At 39.1% G+C, this 14,302-nt stretch overlaps 1 pseudogene; it reads right to left on the bottom strand.

The window, feature by feature from the left end:
• Positions 1-3,961: 3,961 nt before the first annotated feature.
• Positions 3,962-7,198, bottom strand: LOC114051978 (annotated as a pseudogene).
• Between the last annotated feature and the right edge of the window lie 7,104 nt (positions 7,199-14,302).

The raw sequence follows: 14,302 nt of genomic DNA, 5'->3' as shown, positions 1-14,302 counted from the left end.
AAAGAAAAAAAAGGAACCATAAGATCCTAAACTTAAGAGCTAGAAATGGCCCTAAAGGCAGCTAGCTGACACAGTGGATGGAGCGCTGGGCCTGGAGTTAAAAAGACCTGAGTTCAAATGTGACCTCAAATTGATCATAGCTGTGTGACCCCAGAAAAATCACTTAACCTCTCTATGTCTCAATCTTCTGAACAGCGAAATCATGAAAATAACAACACCTACCTCCCCACAATTCTTGTGAGGATCAAATGTGATAATATTTGTAAAGCACATAGCTTAGTACGTCAATCAATAAACATTCATTAAGCACCTTCTATGTGCCACGCACATAGGAAACTGAAGAACTGAGGCAGAGAAGTCACTTAAACTTTGTCTGCCTCAATGTCCTCAGCTGTAAAATGGGGATAATAGCATCCAGTATTCCAGTATTGTTAAAAAGAATAAAATGATATATTATTTATAAAATACATAAGACAGCACCTGGCATATCATGGGAATGTAACAAATCCTTGTTCCCTATCCCTCACCCCCAACCCTAGATTACTCACATCATCTGCCTCCTTTGTTCCTACTCATCAATGAAATGGGAGGAGATCATGAAACCCAGCTGTTTGGGTCCACTATAAACTTATGCTACGTAATCCAACTGGACACTTACTACATTGCAAGGCAATCCTACAACTCTTCTCTAATTTATTCCCTGTCAGCTGTAGCAGCTGTTCCAAAACCTCTTCTCTCTTCAAGTCTCTCATGCCTCTTTCTCTCTCTTTATTTACTGAAAACCTCCCATCTTACTTCACCAAAAAAGTTGAAGTCTTTCACCTCCTCTTCTCACCTCCTCTCCATCTCCCATCCCTCTAACACATTTCTTCCTTCATTACAATCTCTGTTGATGAGTTAGCCCCCCTGCTTGCCAAAGTCATCCCTTCTACATGTACCCTTGATTATGGAGTCATAATCCCTTCCTGTCTTCTCCAGCAGATTGCCCCCACCATCATCCCCATTCTCTAATCTTTAGTCTCTCCCTGTCTACTGGCTCCTTCCCAGCTGCCTGAAAATAGGCCCATGTCTCTCTTATCCTAAAAAAAAAAACAAAAACACAAAAACAAAACCCTAACTAGATCCTGCCATACCTGAAAACTATCATCCCCTTCCAATAAAAACTTGAAAAAACCATCTAACCCCTGTGCCTCCATTTCTTCTCCCCTCACTCTCTTCTAAACCACTGTAATCTGACCTCCAAACTCACTGTCAACTGTAACTGGCCTCTCCAAAGTTACCGATGATCTCTTAGTCACCAAGCCAATAGCTTTTGCTCCATCCTCATTCTTACTGGACTTCTCAGCTGTTGACCACCTTTTGCTCCTCAATACTCTCTCCTCTCTGGGTTTTAATGCCTCTGTTCTCTCAGTTCTCTTACCTGTCCAAGCCATCTCAGTTTCTTTTCTGGATTATCATTCATGTCATGCCTATTCACTGTGAATATCCCCAACGACTGTCTCTTGGGCATTCCTTTCTTTTCTCTCTATACTCTCTTACTTGGTGATCTAATCAGCTTCCACGTCTTCAGCTGTCATATTTATGAACCTGATTGCCATATCTATTTATCTTGTTCTAGCCTCTGTCCTGAGCTCCAGTCCTTCATCGCCAATGACCTAATGTCTAATGACATTTCAGGTGAGATGGCCTATAGGTATCTCAAACTCAGAACGTCCAAAATGGAACTCATCTTTTCCCCCAAACCTTCCTCTCTTTCCAAATTTCCCATTACTGTCAGGGTACCACCATCCTCCTAGTCACCCAGGCTCCCAACCTTAGTGTTATCCTTGATTCTATTCTCTTGATCAACCTACATATTTAATCAGTTGCCAAATCTTATAATTTATTTCTCTACAACATTTCTCATGTGTATATGTATATGTGTATGTATATATATGTATCTGTATCTTGGATATATATCATAAATATACAAGATATATATGAGATATAGGGGATACATATGAAATATGATACATATTAAAAAAACTCGTAGAATCACCATACTAGTTCAGGCCCTAATCATCGCACACTAGGACTATTGCAATAGTCTTCTAATTGGTCTCCCTGATTAAAATGTCTGCCCACTTCAATCCATTGTCCACTCAGATGCCAAAGTAATTGTCTTTTTTTCTTTTTGGCTAATTAAAATATTATGTATTTTTTTGCTTATTTAACACTCATTTTTAAAAATTTGAGTTCCAAATTTTCACCCTCCCTCCCATCCCTCCTGCACCCACTGAGAAAGTAAGCAATATGATAGGAGTTATACGTGTGAAGTCATACAAAACATAATTCCACATTAGTCATGTTGCAAAAAAACAAAAACCAAAAGCAAGAAAAAATAAAGTGAAAAAAGTATGCTTCAATCTGTAGTCAGTTCTTCAGTTTTCTCTCTAGATAGCATTTTACACCACGGATCCTTTGCAATTGTCTTACTGTCTTGATCAAAGTAGCTAAGTCAAAGTAATTTTCATAAAGCAGGGGTCTGACCATGTCACTCTCTCCCCCTCAATAAACTCCAATTGCTCCCTATTACCTCTAGGATTAAATATGAAACCCTTTGGCACTTGATGCTGATTACAACCTAGTCTCTTTCCATCAGTACAGTCTTCTACTACATTCTGCTATCAGCCATGTACTCTATGATCCAGCCACAGTGGCCTACTTGTTCCTCACACATGACATGACATTTTCCATACTTGTACCCTAACACTGGCTGTTCCCCATGTCTGGAGTATTCTTCTTCCCTCACCTTCATCTCTTAGTTTCCCAGGCTTCCTTCAAGACTCAGCCCAAATCCCACCTTCTGCAGGAGTCCTTAGCCCTCCCAAGTCCCATCCCCTCAAGTTACCTTCTATCTGCTCTTTTTATTCATCTTGGATCTTTTGATTCTACATGTTGTCTCTCTGAGTATTTTCTAAGCTCCTAAAGAGCAGGGACGATTTTTGCCTTTCTTTTTTTTTTTTTAATGCATCATAAATATTTGCATTTCAGTGAAAACAACTCTAACAAGATGAAATTTTGTAGTGAACTGCTAACTAAGAGGACTGACCCATACACATTTCAATAGTAAGGAGATTCATGATACACTTCATACCATTCTTGTACTTTTGTTTCACATATGAACTGTTTAACAACTGTAGAATATCATAAGTGACTGAACTTCTTCAAGACTTCCAGGTCTTTTTTCTGATTATATTCCTCTAGACCTGGGTTTGTAATATTAACATGAAATAAGCCTGCTGAAACTACCCGTGGGGTTGTAAATTTCCCAAAGCATTCTTTCAATCATTTTTTAAACTCTGATGATGACCGCTTTATAATACAATTTGAGATTTGGTACGGCTAGGCCACTTCCCTTCAGATTTTTTTTTCATTAATTCCCTTGATATTCTTAACTTTTTGTTCTTCCAGATAAATTTTGTTATTATTTTTCTATCTCTAAAAAATAATTTTTGGTAGTTTGGTACGGCGCAGAATAAGTAAGTTAATTTAGGAAGAATTGTCATTTTTATTATATTGGCTCAGCTTACCCATGAGGAATTGATATTTTCCCAGTTGTTTAATCTGACTTTATTTGTGTGAAGTGTTTTGTAATTGTGCCCATATTGTTCCTGAGTTTGTTTTGGCAGGTAGACTCCCAAGTATTTTGTATTGTCGACAGTTATTTTAAATCTTTTCCCACTCTTGCTACTGGACTTTGTTGGTAACATATAGAAATGTTGATAACTTGTGTGGGTTTATTCATTTGTTAAACTCTGGAGCAGTATTTGGTCTTACAAGATTTTTGAATGGGTATTGGTAATCATCTGAGCTTCTTCCCAAGTCAAACCTTGCTTTTTTCATTTGCTTTTTCAAGATGCTTAAATGAGGTCAAATGTAAATCTTCCTTTTATATTATTTGATGAGTCCTGACTGGTGTCTATTGGGTGCTCCTCCAAGTCCAAGTTCCCTGTCCTCCATGATAGTCGGTGCCCTCATCACTCTTTTCTTCCTCTGCTTTATTCTTCTCACCTATTCCTTCCTTGTACTTTTCCCTTTCCTCATCCTTGTCTTTAGCTTCATCCAAGTTAATATCTTTTTCAAACTTATCTTTTTTTAGCAGATCTGTTCTTGAAGGTAATTCTGTAGCTTCCTGCAAAATATTAAAGGAAACATGTTGAGAAAGATGCATCCTTGCCACTGCTTCAATGTCTTCTTTTAGTTCCTGAAGAAATTCTGAGCTCATTTTGCTTTCTTGCTTTAAAGTTTGCCTTTTTGTTTCTAATTCAAGTTCATCTGTGCTTTTCTTTTTTCTAAATGGGCTTAAAATTATACTTTTCACCTTTGTTTCTGATTGAATTAGGTTTATTCTTCTTGGGCTTATGTGGCTCTGTTTTGGTTTTACTTCTGGTGAAGCCAAGCCTGTGATCCATCTCTCTGACATTTCTCCTTTATGTCCAATGTTTTCACATGCTAGTTCATCATCTCTTCCATCTATAGCTTCTACACTAATTTCTTTTTCTCTTAATGAAACGGGAGGTAAAGGAGCAGGAAGGCTTTCATTTTTTGTTTCAGCATCTTCTTGAAGATTTAAGCATGCATCTGGAGACCTCTCTCTCATTTCTGCTGGTGGCAGCCTCTTCTTAATTTCAGGTGTTTTGATAGGAAACTCAGATGGAAGAGGTTTAACCTCTTGCTTTTTTAATGAATATTCTAGTGTCTGGGAGAAACTTGCGAGAGGTGGAGAATCACGCTTAATAAATATGACATCATTGACATCACTATCATTAGAGTCTTTTGGGTCTGTTTTCATGCGAAGAATTTGGTCTAAATACTTAGATTTCTCTTCCCATGTTTTCAGATTTCTGTATTCTTTCTTCATTCTGTCAAGCCTCTCTCGAGGTTGTTGCTGAAGTTTTTCAAGTCTCACGGGAAATGATGAATGAGCCTGTTTTTGCTGAGTCCCAACAGTAACATTCAGGTCTGGGGATAAGAATGCCGGATATTCTATTAGTTGTGGTGTGATAACATTTGTTAGAGGGTCTGTTCTTTCTACAGGTGGGGGGACATGCATAAACATGGATGGCTGAATCAACTTCTGAAGTGGTTTTAACTGATGTGAAAAGCCATAACCAAAGTTTCCATAGGAAAACATAAATTCCACTTCAACCTTGCAGACGATCTGGTTTCTAATCCTCATAAGAAATTCTTCTGTGAAGCATCCCTTCTGAATTACTTCATAAAGATGTAAACCAAAACTTCCCAATACTACAGGGTATGCTTTCAAATGATCAAATTTCATTAGTTCCAAATAAATCATATTCCTTCCATCATCCTGACGTCTTGGAACCTGTACAGAGAAGTATTTCACTTCTTCAAACTTAATTCCAGGCCTATTCTCATTATTCTTACAATTCAAGGAATGAGTTTTAGTGTATTTCATGATCTTGTTTACAGTGATGCGAATAAACAAATTTGTGAAATGCTGTAAGTCGGTCATAGGTGAAAAATGTCTGCATCTCCTTATATGGACAGCGAGGCAGCCAACCACATCACCAAATGGAACCAAAGCTGGTACAGGCTGTGCAACATCCAATTCTTGACTCTCACTTCCTTTAATAGTTTTTCTCAGCATGTTCAACAGCTTTCGGCCTGTTCTCTCCTTACTGTCATCACTAGATAGATCAATCCTCGTCGAGAATCGCCGAGCAGAGGACGCCTGAGAGATGGAGTCCAAACTTCTTGTTTCGGCCACATTGTCGTTAGCTTGGCTGTCGCTCGTGCGAAAAGGAACCGTGAAGAGCGAATGAATTTTGTTTCGCTGAGACTGACTAAGCTCCGAAACTTTCTTCTCCATCTGGCTTGGCTCCATCCCGTCCGCCAGCCCTGGTCCCCTCAACCGACCGCGGTGGCTCGGGCCACCTTTAGCTACTGAGCTCGCGCTGGGGGCATGGAGGGGAAGAGAAGAGGACTGCCCGGGCCGCTGCGTACAATCGCTGGTAGTAGGATCTTACTGGGCACTGGGGTTGGGATGAGGGAACAGGAAGGCGCTTGTTGCTCACAAGCTGGGAGGGTTCTTGCTTTTGTTTTTGTTTTTGTTTTTCTTTTTCCCCCCCGCTTAGCACAGTATCTGGCACATAGTAAAAACAAATAAATGGTGGTTGATTTATTGGACTGAGAGGCACGACACTTGCTTTCTTTTTTCTTTTTAGGCAATTGGGGTTAAGTGACACTTGCTTTCAAATTCTGATATGTGCCGTATTAGTCTATAAGGTCCATGGGGAAAGGGCTCTTGTGTTATCCTTTTTAATTCCCGCAATGCCTTGGACATAATAGATGCTCTATAAATTTTTATGAATGACCTTAGGCAAGTTATATATATCCTTATATTTTTAAATATATCCTTGTATTTAATTTTTTTGTCTTGTTTCCTAGTATGTGTGTAAGAGGGGGAGTTGGTCTCCATCGCAGATCATGAGGTATTAATGTGTTAAAAAGGTGTCAACATTCTACTATCCATCTATAGAGTGTGAACATCTTTCTCAGATTGAATCAAAATGGGGCAATGTAATCATCTGGGTAAAAATTGGCCATGTCCCCAAGAATCAACAAAAAGCTGAATTCAGTCCATTCAAGACCCAGAACACTTTTGTGGAATGTAATCCTTCTGCTTCTACCAGAATACAGCAGGGATTTATCTCTTCTCTTTACCTTCTATTAGCCATGGAGCTTAGCAACAGAGCCATTTGTCCAATAGGAGACATTCTATCCATCAGCTTTGGAGTTCTTCAGTTTGAGAGAGTTCAAGACATAGTTGAGGGAATAGAGGCTGTCCAGGATTTTGGACACAGAGATGCAGCAACTCTCAGGCAAAAAGCAGTTTCAATGTGTGTAACCCCCTGGTAGCAGAGAAGAGAGTCAGCCTTAGATTCAAGGGAAGTCATGAAGTCCTTGAAGTCATGATGCAATTTATGGAGAAGATGATTCCATGGGAAGAGAAAGGATATCAAGGCCCTGTATTGGCATGGGCAACATGACCCTGGAGTTGCCTTGGCCATGTGTTGCATGTGAGGCCCATATGTGCCTATCGTATTCAGAATTTGTGCTCACTCTTCTCATGTATATTGAGTGTACTTGTGGGAGAGTATGCTTCAAGTTTATGGGGAAAATGTTTTATAGCTACTACTTTTATAATATCATGTTAATAAATATCTTTGCTTTGAGTTAATTGTGCCTACCAGCTATTAATCTGAAGCACACTGATGGTGACTCATGAACTATAGTTTTAAAGTATAGACCCGCAGGCTACCCTACAACCTGAGAGTAGCAGACGTCTTCTGGGATCCAACTCATGAGTGTGGGTTCAAGTCGGGACAGGGGATCCTAGAGAGAACGGTGTAAAACCAGATGGTTAAATTTAGTAATTTTAAAATTCCTTTATAACTGAATGCTTTGTTGTTGTTGTTGAATCGTGTGTGACTCCTTGTGACGTCACGGACCATGGGGTTTTCTTGGCAAAGATACTGGAATAGTTTGCCATTTCCTTCTCCAGTGGATTAAGGCAAACAGGGAAAGTGACTTGCTCAGCTGTTAAGTATCTGAGGCCAGATTTGAACTCGGATATTCCTGACTCCAGAACCAGTGCTCTATCCATTGCCTAGCTGCCTCCTATGAAGGCCTCATATAACCCATATCACGGCTGATGCAGATCTGAGGCAGGATGAAATAATTTGGTGAGCTAAGCTTGCCTAGGGCTGTCATACTAACACACAGGGAATAAAACAGGTGCTCTTGAGTCCCTGACATTCAGTTCCACAGAAAATATGCAACAAATTGAACCAGGGGCATATTATACAAGCAATTAGGTGACTCATTGGGTAGAATGTCAGGAAGACCTGATTTCAAATCTGACATCAGAGACTTACTAGCTGTGTGACCCTGGACAATGCACTTAATCTCTCTGTGCCTCAGTTTCCCCACCTACAAAATGGGGATAATAATAACATCTACGTCACAGAGTTGTTGTGAAGATCAAAAGAGTAATATTTGTAAAGCACTTAGCATTTACGTGCTAAGTATGTAGCAGGTACTACAAGGCATGTAGCAGGTACTAAATAAATACTTATTCCCTTCACTATACAACCCTATTTAGTTACACTTTCTGTGAGAAAATGTTGTCATTGGTTGGAAAACCTGCTTTAAAACTCCATTTACAGTCAAGAATATCAAGACAATTAAAAAAAATGTGAAGGAAGGTGATCTAGCAATACCAGATCTCAAACTGCATTATAAAGTGGTGTTGGCATTACACTTTGCTCTAACTCATGGATCATCTGATTGCACACAAACAGCTGATTCCCAAATGACTATTTCATCTATAACTAGTTGTTTCTTGTTAAGATATAATTTTACTCTTTGTGATGTGGTTCAGTGCCTTCTGACCCTCTCTTCCTGCAGAAAGTATTCATGGTATAGCTAAGAGCCTTTGGTATCTTTCATTTCTTAACCTCAAACCACATTTCCTTTCTCCAAATTAAAAAAATTAATTTGAAAAATTATGTACTTAACACCACCAAATAAAACGGACATTTCCATGTACATTGTAAAACAGAAGAGGATTGTACATGAAACTGCCAAGTCACTATTATGTAGAACTTGCTTTTAAGTATATAATATAAATTCAATAGGTAACTTTCAAAACTATTTTCATCATATTTTCCTCATTCTTCCCCTTGCCTACTTTCATAATAGTCACACAACGTACATGTTAATTTTATTTGTAGAGGAGTTAGGTGGTACAGTGGATGGAGCATTGGCCCTGGAGTAAGGAAGATCTGAGCTCAACATCAGCCTCAGATACTTACTAGCTATGTGACTCTGAACAAGTCACTTAAAGCTTTGTCTGCCTCAGCTTTCTTATATGTAAAATGGAGATAATAATAGCATCTACCTTTCAGGGTTTTTGTGAGGGGATATATATATATATATACACACACACATATATATATATACACACACATACATAATACATATACATATTTTAAATTTAAGAATATTTTTAATAGATATATGAGGATATATCTCATCCACTGGTCAGTTCCATTAGGAGGAACGGCTCCCTCTCTAGTGGCACCATCTATCACTCCACCTCTTGCTCTGCTCCATCAGCCAAATGCTGTGGGAGTTCAGAGAAGGGAGTTTTGCAAATTGGAATGATCTGGGAAGGCTTCACAGAGCACCTAAAAATTAATAAACTTTGAATAGGGGTATGTAATGCCTCTCCTAAAGAGGGTAAGAATGGTCTGGACCTGCAAAGTATTCTTGGGATTTGGAGATATTTACTCTTCTCCTGAGGCAAGGAAACATCACATGCTTTGGGACTGGGGTGGGACTAAAAAGTATGTTCAAAATAAAGAAGGAGGGAGGACACCTGGAGAGGAGAACACCTGAACTTCCCAACTCAATGGGTTAGGATTAGAAAGCATTTCTTTCTGAGAGCATGATCACAAGACATTTATATGTTTCATAGCACTAACCTTCTTGATGATCACAATACTCAAAATTCCATCTCCTGAAGATGCATTTTTACTGCTTCTGATGTCTAGAATGCATGCGCGAGCTCTGTCTCTCTGTCTCTGTCTCTCTTCCTTACTTCTTCTTGGCTCCCCCAGCTTCCCTCAAAACTTAGCTCAAGTCTCATCTTCTGCCAGAGACCTTTCCTTGTCCCCCTCACTGCCAGCACCTTCTCTCTGAGATTACCTTCAAGGTAATTCTTATATATCTTGTGTATACACACACACACACACACACACACACACACACGTATATATGTATAAGTACATATTCATATATGTATGTTGTTGCAAGTTTTCTGCCCTCTTAGAATCCCATGAGCTCCTTGTTGGCAGGTACTGGTTTTGCCTTTCTTTGTATTCCCAGTGTGTTTAGCACAGTGCCTGGCACGTAGTAATAAAGTTTAATATGTTAATTTATTTTAATAAATGCTTGATCTTATTTGATTTGACAACTTGAGTAAGATACCTCCAACAGTTGAATTACTTCTAACCTGGGCCTTTAAATCTTCCCCAGAAGACCAAAATCCTATAGTAATCCCTACTAATTTCAGGTGGAATGTGCCTCAAATTTTAAGCAAAAGGTTTTGACTCTGGAGCTAAAATTACATTAACAGGGGCCTTATCAACAACAAAAAAGTATTATCATTGTGCTGAATGATAAGCCCTAAAATTCACCACAACACAAATGTTTCAGAAGGCAGAGTTTTCTGGATTTTTTGGCAAGAGATTGGAAAAGTTACTCTTTTCCATATATAAAAAAGTTTAAAATCTTAATAAAATTATACTAATTTTGATTATCCTTTCTTTTTTGTTTCTTTCATGACTTTAAATGATTTCCTTTTTTAAAACATACTGATTTTTGCTTCAGAATAAAAATCTAAATATAGATGAAATCATAGAAAGTTTGGCCTTACAATGACCCCACAGGTCTTTTACATACCACACAAAAAATTTGACAAAAAAGATTTCTCTAACTCACATTAATTATGGATAAAAAGCTAAAATGGGGGCAGCTAGGTGGTGCAGTAGATAGAACACCAGTCCTGAAGTCAGGAGGACCTGAGTTCAAATCTGGCCTCAGACACTATAATACTCACTAGCTGTGTGCCTCTGGGCAAGTCATTTAACCCCAACTGCCACACCCAAAAAAAAAATCCGTCAATAAAAAGCTAATATATCAGGAACTAACCAGTGTCATGCTAAATAAAGCATATGTAAGCAACTAGTAGAGTGGATAAGACATTAGACTTAAGAGTCAGAAAGCTCCAAGTATCCCTAAGACACTTAATAGGTGTGTGACCCTGGGCAAGTCACTTAACCTTAGCACTTAGTATAGTGCATAGAGTAGGTACATAAGAAATGTTAAGTGACTGACAACCTCTCTGTTCCTCAGTTTCCTCATCAGTGAAATGAGAGGGTTGAACTTGATGGCCCCTAAGGCCCCTTTCAGGTCTGAAACCTACCCTGCTCTATATGATCATGAAAGCTATTTGTTCCTGTCATGAAAGATGGCCCTCACAAAGCCCAAATGATGAGGGATTTCCAATAGGTGAGATCCTCCAGATATTTCTGTTCTCAGATGATTCGATCTTGATTGCATCAAAGCCCAAAATAGTACAGGGCCTCTTCAATAACATATATCACCATTCAAAATGGTTGACCTAACACTGCATACAGGGACAAACTCAGGTGGCTAAAAAAATGCTCGCGGTCCAGACAATATACAACTGGACAGGCAAAGCTCGTCCATAGATGTATCTGAGACAGAGGCTTTGGATAGAAAATTTAATGAACTCAGAATTCAGTAGGAAGAAGGGTCTCTCCATGCTTTTCTGTATTTTTCATTTTCATAGTTTCTTACAGCACAGCAATATTCCATTACTTTCATATACCACAGTTTAGCCATTCTCAAATGGATGGGCATTTCCTTTGTTTCTACTTTGTTGCTACTACATAAATGCTGCTATAGATATTTTGAAGTCCAATTGCTCTCTGTCTCCAATCTCTTCCTTCTCCAATTCTTCCTCTACAGAGCTGCCAAAATGTTTTTCTATGTTACTCTAGTACTCAATTATCTCCTTTTTGGCATTTAAGGCCTTTCATGGCCTGGCTCCTATCTACCTTTTCCAGGATCATTATATAGGGTATCCCAAAACTTAAAATGGCACTAAGACTTTTAGGACACCCTGTACCTAACTCCCTTTCACACTATGGTCCCTCTAAACTGGCCTTATTACAGTTTCACATATGCCATTCCAGCTCCCATATTTCTATACTTTTTCACAGACCCTTCCCTCCATGCTTAGAATGTACTTCCCTTCTCTTGGTACTGAGTTTCCTTTAAAGATCAACTCAATGCTTACCTTCTCAATGAGGGTGGGTGGGGAGGGAGGAGGGGAGAAAATTTGAAACCCAAAGTTTTAAAAACAAATGTTAAAAATTGTTTTCAAGGGGCAGCTAGGTGTCGCAGTGGATAGAGCTCTGGCTTTGGAGTCAGAAGGACCTGAGTTCAAATCTGGCCTCAGACAGTTGACACTAGCTGTGACACCCTGGGCAAGTCACTTAACCCCGACTGCCTCACCAAATAAAAAAACTGTTTTCACATGCAACCGTGAAATAAGATATACAGGCAATGGAATATAGAAATCTATCCTGTCTACAGGAAAATAGAAGGGGAATGGGATAAGAGAAGGGGTGGGGGACATAGAAAGGAGGGCAGATTAGGGAAAGGGGTATTCAGAATGCACACTGTCTTGGGGTCGGGGGAGGGACGAGATGGGGAGAAAATTTGGAACTCAGAATCTTGTGGAAGTGAATGCTGAAAACTAAAATTACAAAAAGATCAACTCAAGCATTGCCTTCTATATGAAACCATTCCTGATTCCTTCCCCCTACCCCCCCCAGCCATTAGTTTATTACCGCCCCCCCCCATTATTTTCTATTTTACTACTGTACTTTGTATACAGTCTCTACTTTCCTTCAGTACCGCACTTGGTTTAGATCCCAGGGAATAAGATGCCCCACCCAGAATAAGCAGATCACCTGAAATCCCATCATCATGCTGATTAACACATTTGGATACTCAGCCCCTCCTCAACTCAGTCTTCCCTCCTCTCTGACTGGAGGGTAGAGCACCAAACTTCTCCTAAAGCTTTCCTTTATGGAGGGCAAGGATCTTGACCTTTCAGCTAACTCTCCATTAGTAGCTTTGCCTGGTTTGGATTCCAAGGAACATGATACCCGATCCTCCCCTACTCCCTCCAGCTTTCTTCAGAGCATGGTTTTTCCCCATTAGATTGCAAGCTCCTTAAGGGCAGGGACTGTTTGTCTTTTTATTTCTATTTCCAGCACTTAGCACAGTGCATGGCTGAACTGAATTGAACTGAATGTGTATGTGATCTGGGAATCTTTGATCAAGACTATTCAACTTCATCAAATTGCAGAATGTAAGGGAAAATGAAGTGTTATGGTAGCTGAGGCTGCACCTCATAAAGGATGCACTCTTTTGGTTTTTGAGAGGACCATTTTGTGTCTTCTAAAAGGTGTTAAGACTTCAAATAATTCACACCGAGCAACCTCTGTGCAGATAGTAAAGTGAAGTGCAAAGAAGTTATTATACTTGTTGTGTCTATCCATTGGGTAAAACTATGTGGTCAAAAGCCATTGGAAGGCTGAAGGATCAGCCAGCTTCTGTTTCTGTTTCAAGAAGCCAGTCAGCTTTGCAGAAAGGACACCCCTTTTTAAGCAGTCTGTTGCTGGGGCTAACACTTGCCAGTTGAGAAGATAGCCAGCTATGGAAGGAGAGCCCAGATCTTCAGAGAGAATTGCTTTTCCACCTTTTCTCCTGCAACTCTTATGCAGTTTTGTTTAGGGAGGTGGGAGAGGGGTAGAGGGGTTTTTCTCTTCTTCTACCATCAGTAAGGCTTCATTGACATGGTGAGGAGGGAGGCGGCAAATCCCCTTCCCCTTCACCACTGGTATAGTATGTACCAAAGGTAGAGGAATAAACAAAGATGAAGCTATATTTCATCCAGCCTAAAACTGTTCAAATTCTAAGTCTATTCCCAAATCCCCACTCTTAGAGAAGGTGCATCTAGAAGTAGACCAATCAATTAATGGCACAAAATATTGCAATTAATCAAGGGCCATGGATACGTTGGATGCATACTGTATGCTCATATATACTGGTGAGGAAAAAGATGAAAAGATATTATCACTATTATAACATTTTGTTCTTTGTCGACAGAGAACTTGAATGTAACAATGCTGAAATACCAAGATTTACAGAAGTTTCTGTAAAAAGTAAAACACTATGATTTATAGGTAATGAAAAGATAGCCTGTGTTGATGAAATCCCAGATGTTCTGCTTTTCAACAAGGGAAAATAGACAAGTTTTAAAATATTTGTCCAACTTTATAAAGGCTGATGAACAATAAGCTGAACTATTTAGAAACATACTCAAAATCTGCAAATACCTGAAAAAAAGAGACAAATTTATCTGAAGCCAAAATATTTCTCACTCCTTTTGTATTTTTTAAATTTTATAAAAAAAGGAAATGTTAAGATACATATTTCTAAGTTGTGAAGAAAATATTTTGTTGCTGAGTAGCAGTTTTATTTTTTGATAACAGTTGTAAAAATAGACAACTTTGTAGGCATTTAGTTAACTCAAAAATATTCATTGTACTCTATTAAAACTTACACA

The sequence above is a fragment of the Vombatus ursinus genome, unplaced genomic scaffold, assembly GCF_900497805.2.
Source record: "Vombatus ursinus unplaced genomic scaffold, bare-nosed wombat genome assembly UNPS02014807.1, whole genome shotgun sequence".
In the NCBI taxonomy this organism is placed as follows: domain Eukaryota; kingdom Metazoa; phylum Chordata; class Mammalia; order Diprotodontia; family Vombatidae; genus Vombatus; species Vombatus ursinus.
This window is presented reverse-complemented; position numbering and strand designations above follow the sequence as displayed.